The following is a 22,150-nucleotide window of genomic DNA, read 5'->3' on the forward strand; positions in this document are numbered from 1 at the left end:
ACTTTTTTAACCCTTCAAAACAGACAGTGTGACCCAATTAAAGGCACTTCCGGTTGGCACAGGAAGCTATAAGTAAACACATGTCTTGATTGACATAGACACTTACAGAATCCTGAGTTTTAAGTTTTTAAGTTAAGAATTGACTGATCTACGATCTACACAGGGTTGAGTGTAGTCATTTTCACCTTTGATGGTTATGTACATCAAAACAACTTTTGGGTCAATTTAACCTCTTCCGGTTGCTCCAGGAAGCTTAGACTCGACACAGGTAGACCTCATAGTGGTCTGATGGACTGTCATAGAAGACAGGTTCATAAGGCATTCATAACCCACATAGGCTTGAGGTTGAATTTACAGGTGCAGGCAATGTATTCCTATGGGGAGAGAAGTCAATGCAAACTGTTTGATGTAAACACCTTCTTTTAACTGGTAAGGGTTAATGCCACACGGTCAAGGTTAGGCTTGCACGGATCGGGGGGACCTCAGGAACGTACCTGAGGTTGAATTGTGCTTCTCACCCTAACAGTTCTCTCACTGTCACCCAAAAGCAAATGACATTGAGGGCCAGCCTTCATTTTGGGCCTACTTTTCTAATGGTCGCTGAGCTTAGATCGAGCAAGCTACGGTCAAGCGGGGCATCTTGTTGAACTCGGCACGGCCTAGAGAATATGTAAATGCCATTGTAGGCTTTGTGTGTCTTTAAGCACCGCACTTTGTCACTCCATCCTTGCTGTGTGTGTGTTTCTGTGTGTGTGTGTGTGTGAGAGAGAGCTTTTCTTTGACATCTGTTGGGAGAAATGACTGACTTACAGTTTATGGGGGTTGCCTAATCACACATATGAAGTTTTGAAAAGATCTGACCTTTTTAACCCATGGAAACTGCCACTGTGACACCATTTAAGGCACTTCCGGTTGGCACAGGAAGCTATAAATAAACTCATATCATGATTGGGGTATGCTTTTACAGAATCCTGAGTTTTAAGTCTTTACGTTAAGAACTGAGTTATTTACGGAGGGTTTAGTGAGTGTGTGTTATTTCAGAAAATCATAGAAAATCACAGAAATCTCGCAGAGCTCCGCAGCACACCTTAAAAAGATTCGTAAGAACACCCTGCAACTGGATCTGTAACAGTTGAAAAAAAACACCTATCCGTGAACATCAACAATCTGTCGTTGTACGATTTCTCTGAAATGACGATAGATAAATGGCTGGTTCTTTTTTTATTGACACCGGAGGCTCCTTGACTTTGACGTGAAGTGGAAAAATAATTTCTCTATTTTCATTTTGGACCTTTAATCCCAGATAAATGGCCATAACTCAAAAACCGTTGAGGCCTAGATGCCATCTTGTTCGGGGCCAACTGCCCATTATGCCAAACCTACGCTCACTGAGTTTCGGCTTCGAAATATTTTCCGTTTTCGAGATAAGGCCCCGTCGTGAATCGTGATGTTTTGTCCAATAGCAATATGATTGCTTATGCCCTCTTGTGGGAATTTCCGGGACAGTGGAAAAATGACCAAAATCTTATTATTTTTGTAAAACGGAAACCGAATGTCCGACAAAGTTCATTTGATAACTTCCCGGTAGGTCCGGCCCTGCCGCTCGGCCCGACGCCGTCCGCAAATTTTACAAACGATTTCGGACGTCTAGTAAGGGACCGTACATTTGCAATATGGACTTTCTCACTAACCATACAGCAACTGCCGAAATCTTCCCTTAAGGTATGATAAATTATTACTTTTACAAATTATTCTTAATACACAACATATTTCAAAGAAAATATATTCTTTAAAATTGGCTTATAGTCCCCATATCACTGTCAACTCCATCGTAGAGCCAAGGATCAATAAGTTAGACCTTTACCCCTCGGGAATAGAACAAAACAAACACAACAATACAATGTCACTTTTCACGATAACCTCGAAATAACAGATCAGAACAACAGTTTAGTTCAGTTCATTAACTACATGATAAATTATTACTTTTACCAATTATTCTTATTACACATAAGAAAATATCAAATATATTCTTTAAAATTGGCTTATACTCCCCATATCACTGTCAACTCCATCGTAGAGCCAAGGATCAATAAGTTAGACCTATACCCCTCGGGAAGAACAAAACAAACACAACACTCAACAATACAATTACACTCCTTCACATATGCCTCAAGGTGTATACCTTCAATTCAAAACCTCAAAAAACTGAATCCTCCCCCATGTTTTACACATATCTCTCCATGAGAGTAATGTAAAAAACAAAACTACAAAAAACCCCACAAAGAAAAATGATTTAACCCCTATGGTCATAGGAAAATAACTTAAGTTGACATACGCCAGGCAGTGTATGTGAATTGACGTTTTCTACTCTCGCAAGCAAATTTTGATGCCATTGACGGCGTCTCGCCGTGGGATTTCCGCGAAAGACCGACAAAAACATCAGAAATCACACATTCGTATTTGGCACTTCGTGCTCAAATATATCAGACCTTGACTATAACTATGTTTTATTGACTTACATCGTAGTTCAACATCATGGGTAAGGTATGACCATCGTCTTTCAGCTCGAAAAAGGACATTTCTACTGTTGTGGGTGTTCTTGCGACGAGCAATAGCGTAATTATAGCCTCAAATGCATTAGCATAACACAGTGGACATAAATACACCTAGAAACTTTTCCTATTCATGAAAATCGCAAATTAAATGAAATAAATATATTCAAACACAAGCTTAGCCTTTTGTTAACAACACTGTCATCTCAGATTTTCAAAAGATGCGTTACAGCCAACGATAGACAAGCATTTGTGCAAGTTTATCATGACATAATGCTATGCTAGGCTCTGCTGGCAGCAGGCAACACGAAAATAAGAAAAGCAACCAAATTAAATAATTTACCTTTGAAGATCTTCAAATGGTTTCACTCAGGAGACTCCCAGTTAGATAGCAAATGTTCCTTTTTTCCAAAAATATTATTTTTGTAGGCGAAATAGCTCCCGTTTCTTCATCATGCATGGCTGAGAAATTGACCGGAAAATGCTAACTATAATGCCAACTATAATGCCAAACTTTTTTCAAAATTTGCTCCATAATATCGACAGAAACACGGAAAACCGTGTTTAGGATCCATCCTCAAGGTGTTTTTAACATATATATTCGATAATATATCCGTCGAGGCAATTGGTTTCTCATAAGGGTCGTGAGGTCTGCACAACGCATCACCGGGGGCAAACTACCTGCCCTCCAGGACACCAACACCACCCGATGTCACAGGAAGTTCATAAAGATCATCAAGGACAACATCCACCCGAGCCACTGCCTGTTCACCCCGCTATCATCCAGAAGGCGAGGTCAGTACAGGTGCATCAAAGCAGGGACCGAGAGACTGAAAAACAGCTTCTATCTCAAGGCCATCAGACTGTTAATTAAACAGCCACCACTAACATTGAGTGGCTGCTGCCAACACACTGTGTTATGGTTTTCTTCTATCTCCTCCTCTGACGAGGAGGTGTAGCAAGGATCGGACCAAAATGCAGCGTGGTAATTTTGATACATGTTTAATAAAGAAAGAACACGAACAATACAAAACAAGAAACGTACCGCGAAAACCTAAACAGCCTCATCTGGTGCAAACTAACACAGAGACAGGAACAATCACCCACGAAACACTCAAAGAATATGGCTGCCTAAATATGGTTCCCAATCAGATACAACAATAAACACCTGCCTCTGATTGAGAACCACTTCAGGCAACCATAGACTTTTCTAGAAAACCCGACTATACCACAATCCCAATACCTACAAAAAAAACAAGACTAAACACACCACATAATAAACCCATGTCACACCCTGGCCTGACCAAAATAATAAAGAAAACACAAAATACTAAGACCAGGGCGTGACACACTGACTCAACTCCAGCCACTTTAATAATGGAAATTGATGTTAATGGATGTAAAGATATATCACTAGCCACTTTAAACAATGCTACTTAATATAATGTTTCCATACCCTACATTATTCATCTCATATGTATATGTATATACTGTACTCGATACCATCTACTGCATTTTGCCTATGCCGTTCTGTACCATCACTCCTTCATATATCTTCATGTACATATTCTTTATCTCTTTACACTTGTGTGTATAAGGTAGTAGTTTTGGAATTATTAGGTTAGATTACTCGTTGGTTATTACTGCATTGTCGGAACTAGAAGCAAAAGCATTTTTCTACACTCGCATTAACATCTGCTAACCATGTGTATGTGACAAATAACATTTGATTTGATTTGATTTGAAGCCATTCAATGAGGGTGAATTCATTAAATAATGTTTAATTGTCTCTGCAGCAATACTTTGCCCCAACAAGAAAGAGCTGTTTGAAAATGTTTCCCTGTCAAGACAAACAGTGACATGGTGTGTCGCAGACATAGCAGAGAATATGGAACAACAGTTGAAAGACAAGGTAAAGGATTTGACCTATTTGGCCCTATCCTTGGCCCTGGATGAGAGCAGTGATACAAGTGACACGGCACAGTTGTTGATATTCTTACGAGGCATAACCCCAGACTTTTAAATTACAGAGGAGCTTGCTTCAGTGCAGTCAATGAAGAGCACTACCACAGGGAAAGATTTATTGGAGGTTAATAAGTGTGTGGCAAAGCTGGGACTGAGTTTCGAGAAGTTATCCAGTGTGACCACTGATGGAAGTGGTAAACTTCATGAGAGCAAAATCTTTAAACCACAAGCAGTTTGTCTCACTGTTGGAAGAGACAGAGTTGGGTCATACTACCCTACCACACAAACGTGAGATGACTGACTTTGGGGAAGGTGACCTGAAGTTTTTGCAAATGAAAGGAAAATATGTCTATTTCCCTCAACTGCAAGATAAAGAATGGTTGGCTGATCTTGCCTTCAGTGTGGGCATCATAGCCCTGATGAATGAACTGAATTCCAAACTACAAGGCTAAGCATGAGAGCTAGCATATTGATTTCATTTCATTTGCGATTTTCATGAATAGTTAACGTTGCGTTATGGTAATGGGCTTGAGGCTGTAGTCATGATCCCGGATCCGGGTTGGCTCGACGCAAGAAGTTAACAAGAGTTCTGTCTGTTGTGCTGAATGCACAGTGTACTTTTCCCTCGGTGTAATTCATTGCATGTTTAATAATGAAAATATTTACCAAAAGGAGAACATAGATGTGGTTTATTTCTGTGCATGTTAAAAAAGTAAAATGAGTAGCATATCTGGATGTGATTTGCAGTAGATAAATATGTAAACACAGTCATACACATGATGTATAATCCTGTAATATGATTCTGGCCCGCGATGGCAAAAATATATCCTAATGTGGCCCTCCCTGGAAAATAATTGCCCAGGCCTGGTCTACACATAATAGTTACAGGAGGAACACTTCTGCTGCTGTCACATTCTGACCTTTATTTCCTTTGTTTTGTCTTTATTTAGTATGGTCAGGGCGTGAGTTGGGGTGGGCAGTCTGTTTGTTTTTCTATGTTTGGTTTCTGTTTCGGCCTAGTATGGTTCTCAATCAGAGGCAGGTGTCGTTAGTTGTCTCTGATTGAGAATCATACTTAGGTAACCTGGGTTTCACTGTTGGTTTGTGGGTGTTTGTTTCCGTGTCAGTGTTTGTCGCCACACGGTACTGTTTCGGTTTCGTTTCGTCACGTTCCTTTTGTTATTTTTGTATTCAGTGTTTTCTTTGATTAAAGTTATGGACACTTACCACGCTGCATCTTGTTCCGATCCTTACTCCTCTTCAGACGAAGAGGAGATCTGCAGTTCCACCTGCCTTAATAACTTGCTGAGGATAGGGGGCAGTATTTTCACTTTGGATGAATTGTTTGCCCTTAGTGAACTGCATCAAACTCTGTCCTAGATTGCTAATATATGCATAGTATTATTACTATTGGATAGAAAACACTCTGAAGTTTCTAAAACTGTTTGAATTATGTCTGTGAGTATGACAGAACTCATAGAGCAGGCAATCTTCCAAACAAGAAGTGAAATTCTGAAAGTTGGGGCAACTTTCCCAACAAGAAAAGGATCTGGAAGCGCCTTCCACTAGATGTCCTCATTCAGTAGAAAGTGTAATGGAGCATTTGCTGTGAACTTTGACCTAATGGGAGGGAAAATAGTCAGTGTCCCGACAGAATGCCATTTTCCTGTGGCGCATTTCTCTGTGGGTGCTACGGCTGTTCCATTCGGCTCCAGATGAAAACGTATGATACGGTTGGAACGTTATTGGATATATATGATAATAACATCCTAAAGATTGATTCTCTACTTAGTTTGACCAGTTTCTTTCAACCTGGAATATATCTTTTGGACATTTTCATGCGAGTTACAAAACATATCCACAATCGTATATACTACTCAAAAGGACGGCAGTTCATCCAAACCATATGGCAAGTGGCATATGGCAAATGCCAAGTGTCATAGCCCCAAAATCCCAAAGATGGCGAGCGAGCTCCACCATAGATTTTCATATTGTAAAGGGTCAAATTTGAAAATCTCAATTTTTTTCAAAAATTCAACCCCCTCTAAAAACGTGGACCATTTTTGTATTTTTTCGATTCTGTTTGTCAATTATACATATATAATAACCATATGAACATACATTTGTCTTATTTTATTTAGTTTGTCCATAAGGCCCATGTTTTATCCATTTGCAATATACGATCATAGGAAGTTGGCTTCCGAATCCAAAAGGCAGTGAACCATGTACAAATGCTGTACATAAGTATTGAAAATACCAAATCAGGATGTTATGTCCATTTGCCATATATGATCATAGGAAGTCGGCTTTCCAAACCCAAAAGTCAGTGAACCATGTCCAAATGGCATAAGAAATGTCCAAAGGCATTTATACTGACCAAATTATGTATATCACTATGTTAAGCCCTGAATCAACCTAGAAGGTATATTTGTCATGTTTGATCATAGGAAGTCATAGGAAGTAAGAACTTGGTGGAATTAGAGAGAAGTGGGATTCTGTCTTTTTTTTTATATATATTTTTTTTAAATGTCCAAAATGATTTCCTATTTGATGGGCCTGGGTGGGGGGTGCTCCCTACCCGGCCATGTGCTCCATACCCCTTGCACTCCCCTAAAGGCATTAAAAACCATTTAAAAATGTGCTCCTGGTAACCTGTTCAGATTACCAGGTGCACGGCTGTCCATTTGCAATGTCTTACAATGGGTATTTACCATCACTAATTTGATATGCTCTAATATTCTGCAGAAATGCCCAATTGACTGGTCCGTCGAACTCAGGATAGCCGGGCATTGATAGTGGTTCCTCTCCATCGCTCGTTGGTGTTGATTTCAGCATGTCCATTTGGTGATGGTAAAATCCCTCATGAAAACCATTGCAAATGTACTGTCCATTTGCAATGTCTTACAATGGGAATTTACCATCACAAATGTGACATGCTCTAATTTACTGCAGAAAAGCCCAATTGACTGGCCTGTTCAATTCAGGATGGCCAGGCAGTGATAGTGGTTCCTCTCCATCGGTATGGTCAGTATGGTGTTGATTTCTGCATGTCAATTTGGTGATGATTCATCACTGTTTAAACTTATTTTAAACGGACAAAAGTCCGCGTCCATCAGTCAATAAGATATCATTCTGACACCAAACTGATACACACTGACACCAAACCCACTTTGTCCAACACATTTAGAAGCCAACTATCACATATTTCAGAGCAGGCCCAAAATTCACAGTGCCTTCTGTCTAAACCATAATAAAAACTTAAAACACGTAGTTACATTCTAGCTGTGGGTCCAGTTCTGACGATATGTGTAGGCCTAACTGAGGCAACCCCGAATCCCGAGTTTCGGCTCGATTGGTCATTCGGAGCCCGAGCAGTAACCTTAATTAAGTGCTGAAAATGCACTTTTTCCGGGCGTTGCTACAGGGTCCTTGAAAGAGCTATCAGACACATGTTAAGAGTCCGTCTTTATGGGCTGAGGCGGTTTTCAATGCACCTAGTCTTGTGACTCTGGGACTTTTCTAAATGTCGTCATTTTCGCGATGGTCAAAATAAATTGAAGTCATTGCAAATGTATGAGGCTGTTTCTCGGCCTGAGAACCTTCTAGAGCCACATAACTCACCGTGCACTATCAACGTAAGCTCTAGAACAGGTTTCTAAAGTTTCAGAGCTCTAGATCTGATGGTTCTTTGATAGTTCGAACGGAGGCTCTGTGTGTCTATAAGCCTCACATTGTGTCACTCCCCATTGACTGTGTGTGTGAGTGAGTTCAGAAAATCACAGAAAATCAAATAAATCACGTAGCGCTCAGAAATCCGCCTTAATGGATTTGTCTGAACAAGCTGCAACTGGATCTATATATCTTTTGGAAAAAAATGTCTTTAACCATCACCTAGTGTACGATTTCTAATAAATTACAATGGATAAATGACTGGTAATTTTTTTCCATCTTGTTTCTGGGCTAACAGCCCATTTGCACAAACCTGTGCTCACTGGGTTTCGTCTTTGAAGTCTTTTCCATTTATGAGAAATGGCCATGTCTGTTTGGTGATGTTTTGTCCATTTGCAATAAGCAGACAGTCGCCATCTGGTGGAATTGTCCGGTACAGCAGAAAAATGACAGAAAATTAAACATTTTTTAAAAATGGAAACCAAATGTCAAACAGACTTCATTTGATGACTTCCCGGAAGAGCGGGCCCTGGAGCACGACCCAAGGCCATCAGCCTATTTTAATAACATTCGCAGACATCTAGTAAGGGACCGTACATTTGCCATATGGAGATCCTCATCAATTATATGGGAAATGACAAATCATTTTACTTCATGTATGGAAGACAAAAAGCAATTAGTGAGCCCAGCTGTGTAGTAATTGGCTATACACTGAGTACCTATCCCCTGAGGAGGGTGCTGTTGTGTCCTCTTCCTCGGGCTGGTCACTAAACTCTCACACTATCTGTGTTGATTTTGATCAAAAGCATATTCATGAGTTGCACCTCCATCACGCCGTTGCCATTGTTATCACATAAATCAAATGTTATGTTATTAACAGATGCCATTGTGAATGAAGCAAAATGCTTGTGTTCCTAGCACCAACAGTGCAGTGGTATCTAAGAATTCACAACAATACACACAAATCTAAAATAAAAAGAATGGAATTAAGAAATACAGTGGGGCAAAAAAGTATTTAGTCAGCCACCAATTGTGCAAGTTCTCCCACTGAAAAAGATGAGAGAGGCCTGTAATTTTCATCATATGTACACTTCAACCATGACAGACAAAATGAGAAAAAAATGAGAAAAAAAATCATATTTTAGGATTTTTAATGAATTTATTTGCAAAAAGTTTATCTCAATACTTTGTTATATACCCTTTGTTGGCAATGACAGAGGTCAAATGTTTTCTGTAATTCTTCACAAGGTTTTCACACACTGTTGCTGGAATTTTGGCCCATTCCTCCATGCAGATCTCCTCTAGAGCAATGATGTTTTGGGGCTGTTGCTGGGCAACATGGACTTTCAACTCCCTCCAAAGATTTTCTATGTGGTTAAGATCTAGATCTACTGGCTAGGCCACTCCAGGACCTTGAAATGCTTCTTACAAAGCCACACCTTCGTTGCCCGGGTGGTGTGTTTGGGATCATTGTCACGCTGAAAGACCCAGGCACGTTTCATCTTCAATGCCCTTGCTGATGGAAGGAGGTTTTTACTCAAAATCTCACGATACATGGTCCCTTTCATTCTTTCCTTTACACGGATCAGTCGTCCTGGTCCCTTTGCAGAAAAAAGCCCCAAAGCATGATGTTTCCACCCCCATGCTTCACAGTAGGTATGGTGTTCTTTGGATGAAACTCAGCATTCTTTGTCCTCCAAACACGACGAGTTGAGTTTTTACGAAAAAGTTATATTTTGATTTCATCTGACCATATGGCATTCTCCCAATCTTCTTCTGGATCACCAAAATGCTCTCTAGCAAACTTCAGACAGGCATGTACTGGCTTAAGCAGGGGGACACGGCTGGCACTGCAGGATTTGTGTCCCTGGCGGCGTAGTGTGTTACTGATGGTAGGCTTTGTTACTTTGGTCCCAGCTCTCTGCAGGTCATTCACTAGGTCCCCCCGTGTGGTTCTGGGATTTTTGCTCACCGTTCTTGTGATCATTTTGACCCCACGGGGTGAGATTTTGCGTGGAGCCCCAGACCGAGGGAGATTATCAGTGGTCTTGTGTGTCTTCCATTTCCTAATAATTGCTCCCACAGCTGATTTCTTCAAACCAAGCTGCTTACCTATTGCAGATTCAGTCTTCCCAGCCTGGTGCAGGTCTACAATTTTGTTTCTAGTGTCCTTTGACAGCTCTTTGGTCTTGGCCATAGTGGAGTTTGGAGTGTGACTGTTTGAGGTTGTGGACAGGTGTCTTTTATACTGATAACAAGTTCAAACAGGTGCCATTAATACAGGTAACGAGTGGAGGACAGAGGAGCCTCTTGAAGAAGAAGTTACAGGTCTGTGAGACCCAGAAATCTTGCTTGTTTGTAGGTGACCAAATACTTATTTTCCACCATAATTTGCAAAAAAATTCATTAAAAATCCTACAATATGATTTCCTGGATTTTTTTTTCTCATTTTGTCTGTCATAGTTGAAGTGTACGTATGATGAAAATTACAGGCCTGTCTCGTCTTTTTAAGTGGGAGAACTTGCACAATTGGTGGCTGACTAAATACTTTTTTGCAGACTCCTTTTGAACCATTAAATCAGCCCTTAGAGTGTTTATCTCGGTGTCTAAAATAGGGATTTCATCCTTGGACGTGACAGATCTAGGGTCAAGAAGCATGTGTAAAAGGTCAGGAATGGAGAATGAAAATGTAAAATGACACTTCCTATTCTAATCGACTGGTCAAATGTAGTTCACTAAACGGAGTAGGATGTCATTTGAGACACATGTTGAGTTAAATAGCACATACAGTAATCTCCTCATGCTGTATCTGTGCTTCCTGGGCCACACCGGAGAGACAATAAGTGCTTTTGAGTCCATCTTGGCACTGAGCCATGTTGGCTTCCTCATGGTGGTTTTATTATTATTACGTTAATGGAAGAAATCTAAACATTTCCTTACCCATTATCCCAGCTAGCGGCAGCCATCACTGACTGTGATATAAAGCACATTAATAGGGATGGGGGAAACTGGCATGTGTCCACCTGCAGTGGCTTAAAAACCTTGCTCCCACTTTACAAGGTCCATGAATGATAATAACCCTCTGCCGGCTCCCAGCTGGTAATTAATCATTTGATATGATAGTCTTTCATTAAGTATTTTTTTACATATAGGCTGATGTTGATAATATGATTTTGAGTGAACAAAAAGTACACACTTTTCTCTCTTGCTATGGCCGTTCTCTAACAATTAATTTGCAGAGTAACCGCATGCATGTAAATTAACCTATATAATTAGATAGCAGGTGATAGGGACAAGTGCAACACGTTGTGACAGCTTTAGACCAACCCGCAACCACACACAGCTATTTTCCGTGGTAGTAGGGATTTCCTAAGGATAGGGACCTCAATGTTGGCTGATAGGGACATAGATGTTGGTTAATTATTGAGATTGTCCTATAGAAATCAAGGAAACACAATACTTAAAGAGCTTCTTCTTGCATAAGGAACATTGCCATCTCAGCATTGTTTGAAATTTGGCCCTCTCAGCATTGTTTGAAATTTGGCCCTATCTATAGACTCAAGACAAACAGAATAATTAGTGACTAGTGTTTTTTACTGTATTTTGGATGGGAATCTAGATTTTTGGGGGATGGTGAGATTCTATTTCTGCATTGTAAATATGTTTGTTTGATTATATTTAGTGATGCACCGATATGACACTTTTGGCCGATATCCGATAAGTCCCGATACCGATATTTAACATTTTGGCTGCCTTTTGAGCATCCTTGTACAACTTTAAAAGTTAACACACACACATAGACACAGTGGTCTAAGGCACTGCATCTCAGTGCAAGAGGTGTTACAGCCTGGATTCGAACCAGGGACTGTAGTATCACATCCGGCCGTGATTGGGTGTCCTATAGGGCGACGCACAATTGGCCCAGCATCGTCCAGGTTTGGCCGGGGTAGGCAGTCATTGTAAATAAGAATTTGTTCTTAACTGACTTGCCTAGTTAAATAAAGGTTACACACACACAATGACCAAAACGTTTTTTTTTGTTGCCATTTACATATGTCCCCATTACCAGTAAAACATAATCAAAACCGATTTCTTTCTCTTAGTTGGTGTGCTGTTTCATTGTTCAGTCATTTCATTCTCAACCATGATTGCATCATACATGTCAAGCAGTGACGTTTCAGCTGTGTCTATCTGTGGCCTCTTCCTTGGTGCACACTGTCACGGTGTCCGTTTCCATGTTGTCATCTTGTATGTAACATTTAACAAATTGAACGTTTCTTGTCTGCATCAAAGTAGCGGTCCTTGTACATAGCATCGAGCCTGGTGGCGACACAGTAAAGAGAGAATACCACTGAATAAAGGGAACCCTTAAACAACACAATGTAACTCCAAGTCAATCACACTTCTGTGAAATCAAACTGTCCACTTAGAAAGCAACACTGATTGACAATAAATTTCACATGCTGTTGTGCAAATGGTATAGACAACAGGTGGAAATTACAGGCAATTTGCAAGACACCCCCAATAAAGGAGTGGTTCTGCAGGTGGTGACCACAGACCACTTCTCAGTTCAAATGCTTCCTGGCTGATGTTTTGGTCACTTTTGAATGCTGGCGGTGCTTTCACTCTAGTGGTAGCATGAGACGGAGTCTACAACCCACACAAGTGGCTCAGGTAGTGCAGCTCATCCAGGATGGCACATCAATGCGAGCTGTGGCAAGAAGGTTTGCTGTGTCTGTCAGCGTAGTGTCCAGAGCATGGAGGCACTACCAGGAGACAGGCCAGTACATCAGGAGATGTGGAGGAGACCCTAGGAGGGCAACAACCCAGCAGCAGGACCGCGACCTCTGCCTTTGTGCAAGGAGGAGCAGGAGGAGCACTGCCAGAGCCCTGCAAAATTACCTCCAGCAGGCCACAAATGTGCATGTGTCTGCTCAAACGGTCAGAAACAGACTCCATGAGGGTGGTATGAGGGCCCGACGTCCACAGGTGGGGGTTGTGCTTACAGCCCAACACCGTGCAGGACGTTTGGCATTTGCCAGAGAACACCAAGATTGGCAAATTCGCCACTGGCGCCCTGTGTTCTTCACAGATGAAAGCAGGTTCACACTGAGCACATGTGACAGACGTGACAGAGTCTGGAGACGCCGTGGAGAACGTTCTGCTGCCTGCAACATCCTCCAGCATGACCGGTTTGGTGGTGGGTCAGTCATGGTGTGGGGTGGGGTGGCATTTCTTTGGGGGGCCACACAGCCCTCCATGTGCTCGCCAGAGGTAGCCTGACTGCCATTTAGATACCGAGATGAGATCCTCAGACCCCTTGTGAGACCATATGCTGGTGCTGTTGGCCCCGTGTTCCTCCTAATGCAAGACAATGCGAGACATCATGTGGCTGGAGCACATTTTGACATCAATTGAGCACATCTGGGACATCATGTCTCGCTCCATCCACCAATGCCACGTTGCACCACAGACTGTCCAGGAATTGGTGGATGCTTTAGTCCAGGTCTGGGAGGAGATCCCTCAGGAGACCATCCGCCACCTCATCAGGAGCATGCCCAGGCGTTGTAGGGAGGTCATACAGGCACGTGGAGGCCACACACACTACTGAGCCTCATTTTGACTTGTTTTACGGATATTACATCAAAGTTGGATCAGCCTGTAGTGTGGTTTTCCACATTAATTTTGAGTGTGACTCCAAATCCAGACCTCCATGGGTTGATACATTTGATTGCCATTGATAATTTTTGTGTGATTTTGTTGTCAGCACATTCAACTATGTAAAGAAAAAAGTATTTAATATGAATATTTCATTCATTCAGATCTAGGATGTGTTATTTTAGTGTTCCCTTTATTTCTTTGAGCAGTGTAAGATCCCAGAAATTTTCCATATCCACATAAAGCTTATCTCAAATTTTGTGCACATTTGTTTACATCCCTGCCAGTTTTGTTGAGCAGATGTTTCAATGCCATGAGAGGGTATCACATCTGCTGCAGGTGCAATTGAGTCAGTTGTTCTAATGGAGCTAGCTAGTGTGTTCAAGTTTCAAACATGTTCTCAAATGCCATTGAAATGGCAGCAGCGGTATGAATACCAGCATATTCATGAGCATTCGATAGGACTTCAGTATGAAGTCCTCAACGACCCATGGTGCTGTCAGACTCCGTAAGCTCATGGGGCTGATGTCCGTTGTGAAGCTAATAGCTGTGACGCTATTATGGTGTAACTCCGGTAGGGCAACATCTGAACATTTAAAAAACATATATAAATAAAAAGTGTACCGGTGCTCGACTGGTCAGTGAAAGTCAACATCACCCACGGCAGAGATCGGTTGATTTGTCAAGGGCAATGAATTCCATTATCTTGGCGTTAATGAATTTCACCTTTAAATTAAGTTGTCTTGCTGAAATTTCCTTACTCTTTCAAATGACTGCTCGACTTGTTGACTGCTCGATCCACACAGCAGACATTGTGGGCTAGTTTAGGAATACTGTTTCACATTTAGTGCAAAATTTTATGTGGAGTCATCACTTACCTACCTACGTTATACAAAGATGTTCTCATCTATTTGTGTTATATAAACTCAGCAAAAAAAAGGAACATCCCTTTTTCAGGACCTTGTCTTTCAAAGATCATTTTAAAAATCCAATTAACTTCACAGATCTTCACTGTAAAAGGTTTATACACAGGACGGAAAGGTGAGACAGGACGGACAGCTGATCGTCCTCGCAGTGGCAGACCACGTGTAACAACACCTGCACAGAATCGGTACATCTAAACATCTCACCTGCGGGACAGGCACAGGATGGCAACAACTGCCCGAGTTACACCAGGAACGCACAATCCCTCCATCAGTGCTCAGACTGTCCACAAAAGGCTGAGAGAGGCTGGACTGAGGTCTTGTAGGCCTGTTGTAAAGGCAGGTCGTCACCAGACATCACCGGCAACGACGTCGCCTATGAGCACAAATCCACTATCGCTGGATTAGACAGGACTGGCAAAAAGTGCTCTTCACTGACTAGTCACGGTTTTGTCTCACCAGGGGTGGTCGTAGTTGAGTTTATCTTCGAAGGAATGGGCGTTACACCGAGGCCTGTACTCTGGAGCATGATCGATTTGGAGGTGGAGGGTCCGTCATGGTCTGGGGAGGTGTCACAGCATCTTCAGACTGCGCTTGTTGTCATTGCAGGCTATATCAACGCTGTGTGTTACAGGGAAGACATCCTCCTCCCTCATCTGGTACACTTCCTGCAGGCTCATCCTGACATGACCCTCCAGCATGACAATATCACCAGCCATACTGCTCGTTCTGTGCGTGATTTCCTGCAAGACAGGAATGTCAGTGTTCTGCAATGGTCAGCGACGAGCCCGGATCTCAATCCCATTGAGCACGTCTCTGACCTGTTGGGTCAGAGGGTGAGGGCAAGAAATGTCCAGGAACTTGCAGGTGCCTTGGTGGAAAAGTGTGGTAACATCTCACAGCAAGAACTGACAAATCTGGTGCAGTCCATGAGGAGGAAATGCACTGCAGTACTTAATGCTGCTTGTTGCCACATCAGATACTGACTGTTGCTTTTGATTCTGACCTGGATTATTCCACTTCTGTTAGTCGCATGTCTGTGGAACCTGTTCAGTTTGTCTCAGTTGTTGAATCTTATGTTCATACAAATATTTACACATGTTAATTTTGCTGAAAATTAACACAGTTGACAGTGGGGGGACGTTTCTTTTTTTGCTGAGTTTAGGCATGCGCGTCAGCTTTGACATCGGTTTTGCAAATCGTTGTTAAACTAGACATCGGGCCGATACCGATGTTGGCATTTTTAGCTAATATCGGCCAATTCCGATATGTTCACCAATATATCGTGTATCCCTAATTCGATTTTTGCATTCTTCTTCCAGGTTAGGGAACTGGATGGTCTTCCTCTCATTATGGACAACTGCGTTATTGACAGCAACAATCCTAGTGTCCTTTTGATTCGTCTAGAATCTGATGTCCCTGTGGTGTTTAAATTTTACTAGTTGTAACTATCATGTTAAAGCCACTGTGGATGGATGTTAACCTAATGAGCGTTGTACTTTTATGTATCATCCTTTGTCTTCCTGTAAGTATTGTTGTTGCTGATACGTACATTTATCTACCCTGTTTAGAGTCATAAATCAATGTTTATTTATTTGGACACACAGTGATGCTAAATAAATTGTGTACATTTTGTCTTTGTCCTCCAACATTTAGGATTTGACAAATGTCATGAGGCGACAGTACAGAATGTCATCTTTTATTTGAGGGTATTGTTATAAATGTTTGTTTTACCATTTTAGAAATGAAAGCATTTTATATATCTAGTCCCTCTCTTTGAAGGTGTCATAAGTATTTGGACAAATGCACGTATGTCTATGTAAAGCTCTTCCATTTAAGAATGATGGAGGCCACTGTGTTCTTGGGGACCTTCAATGCTGCAGAAATGTTTGGTACCGTTTCCCAGATCTGTGCCTCGACACAGTCCTGTCTTGGAGATCAATGGACAATTCCTTCAACCTCATGGCTTGGTTTTTGCCCTGACATGCACTGTCAAATGTGGGACCTTTATATAGACAGGTGTGTGCCTTTCCAAATAATGTCCAATCAATTGAATTTACCACAAGTGGACTCCAAGTTGTAGAAACATCTCAAGGATGATCAATGGAAAGAGGATGCACCTGAACTCAATTTCGAGTCTCATAGCAAAGGATCCGAATACTTAATGTAAGTATCTTATTTCTGTTTTTATAAAGTTGCTAACATTTCCTGAAACCTGTTTTCGCTTTGTCATTATGTCTAGATTGCTGAGGAGTTTGTCTTAAAAGAAAATCCATTTTAGAATACGTTTTTAACGTAAACATTTTGGGAAAAGTCCACAGGTCCGAGTACTTTCTGAAGGCACTGTAGACCATGCATAGGCTATATGCATGGTCCAATATGTTAAATATAATTTTTACCCGTATGTAATTGGGCTCATTTCTGGAGATGGAAATTATATTTCAGATGGTGTCAGCATACATTTTTAAAAATTCATTTTGGAGTAGAAGAAAATCCCAGAGCTTTTCAGTCCTTCTACATCAATGTGGATGCTTCCATGATTATGGATAGTCCTGAATAAATCCTGAATAATGTTGAGTGAGAAAGAGGAACAAAGATTCACCCCCCCCCCCCAAAAAAAATACTTGTTAATCACAAAAGGGGCCTCAAAATGACACACTACATTATTTACCATTTATTTTGGCCACAACATATTCTGAAACACAACCAAATCAAATGCTACCAACAAGTTTGAAGAGTCATAAGCTTGATGTAATCATTGTGTGCTAGGAATGTAGGACCAAATACTACATTTTATGCACTAAGTGAATTTTTCCAAGTGCTTAATGTCACATTCAAATGGGGGGACTAGATGCATAAAGTGCATTAATTTCTAAATGTAAAACATATATGAAAATAACCTCGTATAAAAGGTGACATTCTGTACTTTCACATCTGTAAAATATTTGCTCTCAAATCCAAAATGCTGGAGTATAGAGCCATTTTTCTTTTAGCTTAACTGTCCAAATAGATGTAGGGGAGGGTCTATATTTGTATTTATTAGGGATCCCCATTAGCTGCTGCCAAGACGGCAGCTACTCTTCCCGGGGTCCAAACACACCAATGTACCCACATTTACGTATAAAACAAAATATCAAACATTGAACTATGTTTGTATTGAATGAGTTAAAGATTAACCAGTACATCATTTAACATCCCTACACCACCACATCTACAACACAAAATGTTCAATACCACCATACAACAATATCACAATGTGTGTGTTTATGTATGCATGTGTCTGTTCCTTTTGTGTCTCTTCACAGTCCATGTTGTTCTATAAGGTGTATATTTGCCTGCTTTTTAAATCTGATTTATACTGCTTTCATCAGTTACCTGATATGGAAAATAGTCATGGCTCTATGTATTACTGTGTGCCTTCCATAGTCTGTTCTGGACTTGGGGACTGTGAAGAGACCTCTAGTGGCATGACAAGTCACTGTGGTGAATTATTATACTGTATGTTTCATGTATCCATCATGTTTATACTGTTGGTGGATGTTGGCACTGACACAACAGCTTACTTTAAGTCCACCTCCGTCCACCCCCGGGGGCTAGCTGTCGGTCAGGGCACGGTGCCAGCTTGTCTTTTCACCAGGCAGTGAGCTATTAATCTGAGCCCCACTGTCCCCCTGACCCTCTCAGGAAGGAAGTTGTCATCGACGGTTACTGTTGAGCTCCCTCTGCTCTTCTCAGGTGGGTTACAGACAGACACACTGGGCAAAAACTATTTGAATCAATGTTGTTTTCAAGTCAATTCAACAAAAATTGTGATAACATTGAATCAATGTGGAAAACGGACTGAATTTGAAAAGTCAACAAATCAAATTACATTAAATGTTTTCTTGATTTCAAGTAAATTCCACTTAAATTGACAAATAATCCAAATGTAAACCAAAGCTAGACATTGAAATTATGTCTGTGCCCAGTGGGTAGCTTGCCTGGAGTGCCGGATGTGTGGTCTTTGCCGGTTTGAGATGATTCTATTGGTCCATTCAGCCAGGCAAGCTCAATCAAGCACAGATAGTATTTGAACCCAGGTATGGGCCACAGCCACACAGCTACATGGCCTGGTCAACGATGCTGACTGGGCATATGTGGAGAGGAAGAGAACTAGAGGGGGTGGGAGGCTTGGTTGCTTCCTTGTCATTCAAAATGGACACAGTACTCACTCATTGTACTGATAGTGTCCTTTACAGTGGGATGGTGGTAGCTAATTGAGAGTGGGTTAGTGTTACACCCCTTCAACCACAAATCAAAGTAAAGTATGTGTGAATGTGTAGGAGACAACCAGTATGGGTAGTTTTGGTGTAGAAAAAAGCTTTTGAGAGTCGGGTTTCTACATTCCTCTTGTTCCTCTTCCATTGTAAAATAAAACTAACTCTCTTTGTGCCATAAATGTATATGTAATGCCATCCTTCACCGTTGTTTCTCCATCAGCCAGTGGGCCATCTTTGCTACCCGGAATATTCTAGACCACAACCTGGTGAATCAGGAGCTGGTGGTAGCTCTAGAATGTTGTGGGTTGGCCGATGACTCCGCCCTGAGGGCCATGGGCTTAAGAGTAAAGGAGAGAGATGGTATCATGCTACTCAACCCCTGTTCAAAAGACCCTTGAAGGTTTTCACACAAATTATTTCAAACCAATTTGTTGGTGCTAACCTGGTTTTCCTGGTTAACAGTGTTCCGTTCTAAGGGTGTTGCGAAGGGAATGGATTTTGATTGTCTTGCTACCAGCTTTGCACCATATCTGCTTACCACCCTGTGTTGGTTTTTGGTGAGAATATCAATAATACAAAGGACTATTCCTGTACTTCTTGGTACTGCATGTTTCTTTACAAGAAAAACCTTTGATTGAATTACATGTAGATACATATTCCAACCAACAACACCAGTCAACTTCCTTACACATTTCAATAACCTGATCTGTGTTATGCGTCAGCTATGTTTGCTGTGTATGTGTACTTTGACTGGTGTGGGTCTTTGGCAGCCAGCTAGATCGGGCAGACAGAGTGTGATTGGCAGTGAGCCCTTGTGTAAGTGGTAGTATATGTGTTTGCGGACAGAGACCCAAGTAGTGTGAGTGGCAGTGTGAGTGAATCAGACCAGAAGTATTGGCTTGCAGAATGACCCCTCCCCCCCCACACACACACACACACACACACACACGGAATAAGCTGACCGGTCCTGACACCTCAACAATACATTGCTTTAGTCACCCGGCCCACTTGCTGCCCCGCCCTATTTACTCTGTCCCTTGTTTTTTAATGACAAAATTGAAACAATCGGGTTGACTTTCCCCAATCCGCTGGGTATAGTGAGGGGAGCTTATGAGGTTCCGGTCCCCAGCATTTCAGATGGCTGACAAAATACGGCTTTTACTTCTGCTCCAGTGGCTGCCTGCAATGGCTTTTCAAACACAGGAAAACCCAGAGAGAGCGTCAGGCTGGCTGAATGAGGTGGCCGTCACAGCTGTCTAGTCAACAACTTCAGGGTCAGGAGCAAACAGCTGTCCAACAGCAGCAGGACTGAAAGGTGTCATCTAGATCAGCGTTTCACCACTCAAACCATAACTCTGTCCTCCTGTGCCTTCTGTACTGGTATTCTTCCAGAATTATATCCGTACTACTCAAGGTCTATATAACGGATGATTGTAACTTTAACTACTGAATAAAACTTGTGACAAATGTTCCAGTTTTTTTCAGAGAGAATTGGTCAGTCTTATGTAAATTGATGTATGCTTTTGTGTCAAAGGACAGTGGTACAGTAGTCTGGACAGGAAACCCAAGAAATCACTAAAAGATGCTCAGATTTTATTAGAAAAATGTATTGTCAATTTTACTGTGGTGCACACAATCCTGCATTGCCTAAAAGCCGTGTAATCATTTATCAGACATATAGCAGAGATCCAATCAAACACTCGATCTCTAACATCCATTTATTTTCTTAATACTTAACATTTTGCTGCTGCATTGCCTGATAATTCACCAAGTAAACCAGGAGCTACAGAGAATGATGGTCTTCATATCGAGAATAAAACAATCTGGGCAATTACAGAACACATGGACTATGTACACTACAGCAACTTTAATAAATCAGAGACCAAATAATTCAGAATAATTTGTAGCTCTCAAATCTTTAAAAACAATGACAATGAATGAAAACAAAGTGCCATACGTAATGCATATAAAAATATATATTTTTAGCTATATAAAGCCTAAATAAAACAATCGCTGAATACATAGAAGATTGATGCCCTGGCCCATGCCCTCTTTCTATAGATCTGTATGGTTAGGCAAAATTATTATTATTATTATTATTTTACCTTTATTTAACCAGGCAAGTCAGTTAAGAACATATTCTTATTTTCAATGACGGCCTGGGAACAGTGGGTTAACTGCCTGTTCAGGGGCAGAACGACAGATGACCGTGGACCTTGTCAGCTTGGGGGTTTGAACTCGCAACCTTCCAGTTACTAGTCCAACGCTCTAACCACTAGGCTACTTATTCTCAGGACAGGTTGACTTTAACTCTGCTGGTATAGACATTGTGAATGCAAGGGGAGAGCGACAGTGAAATTCCATATCTCTGGCATTGGTGGGGATGTGCAGTGTATTGTTTGCGAATACATTGCCCATGGAGCTCCATTAACGCTTACACCACATCATCTCAGAATGTGAATATATAATATCCCCCCCCCCTGAAATTACACCTAGGTTTCAATGTGTTTTTTCCTGGTTAAATAAAAATGAATAAAACACAACAGGTAACGTGGACATAGCCATGTTGGAATAGAGACTGAAATAGGGACATGTTTTTCTTTGTATGGGCTTGAACGGGTTGCTTTGTTAGGCTCTTGGTAATATGATTCAGTGCAGCACTCACCAATTGACCTAGTAACATGTTCAAATCATGTCCAATGAATTGAGGAGGGATGGTGAGTGCAAAATAATAAGATGACTACTTTCACATGCTACTGACAATAGAAGTGCACAGATTTAAGAAAAGTAAAATAGCAGAAAAAATGTACTCTACTGTTGTGGCTTAATGCCACACTAACTCTGGTAAATCAAAGACAAAAAATATTATGTGGTAAAGTACTACTTAAGTCGTTTTTGGGTGTATCTGTACTTTAACTATTTATATTTTTGACTACTTTTACTTTACTACATTCCTAAAGAGTATGTACTTTTTACTCCAAACATTTTCCCTGACACCCAAAAGTACTCTTTAGATTTTGAATGCTTAGCAGGACAGAAAATGGTCCAATTTGCACACTTATCAAGAGAACATCCCCGGTCATCCCTACTGCCTCTGATCTGGCGGAATCACTAAACACAGATG

This window comes from Oncorhynchus keta, chromosome 13 (genome assembly GCF_023373465.1).
Source record: "Oncorhynchus keta strain PuntledgeMale-10-30-2019 chromosome 13, Oket_V2, whole genome shotgun sequence".
In the NCBI taxonomy this organism is placed as follows: domain Eukaryota; kingdom Metazoa; phylum Chordata; class Actinopteri; order Salmoniformes; family Salmonidae; genus Oncorhynchus; species Oncorhynchus keta.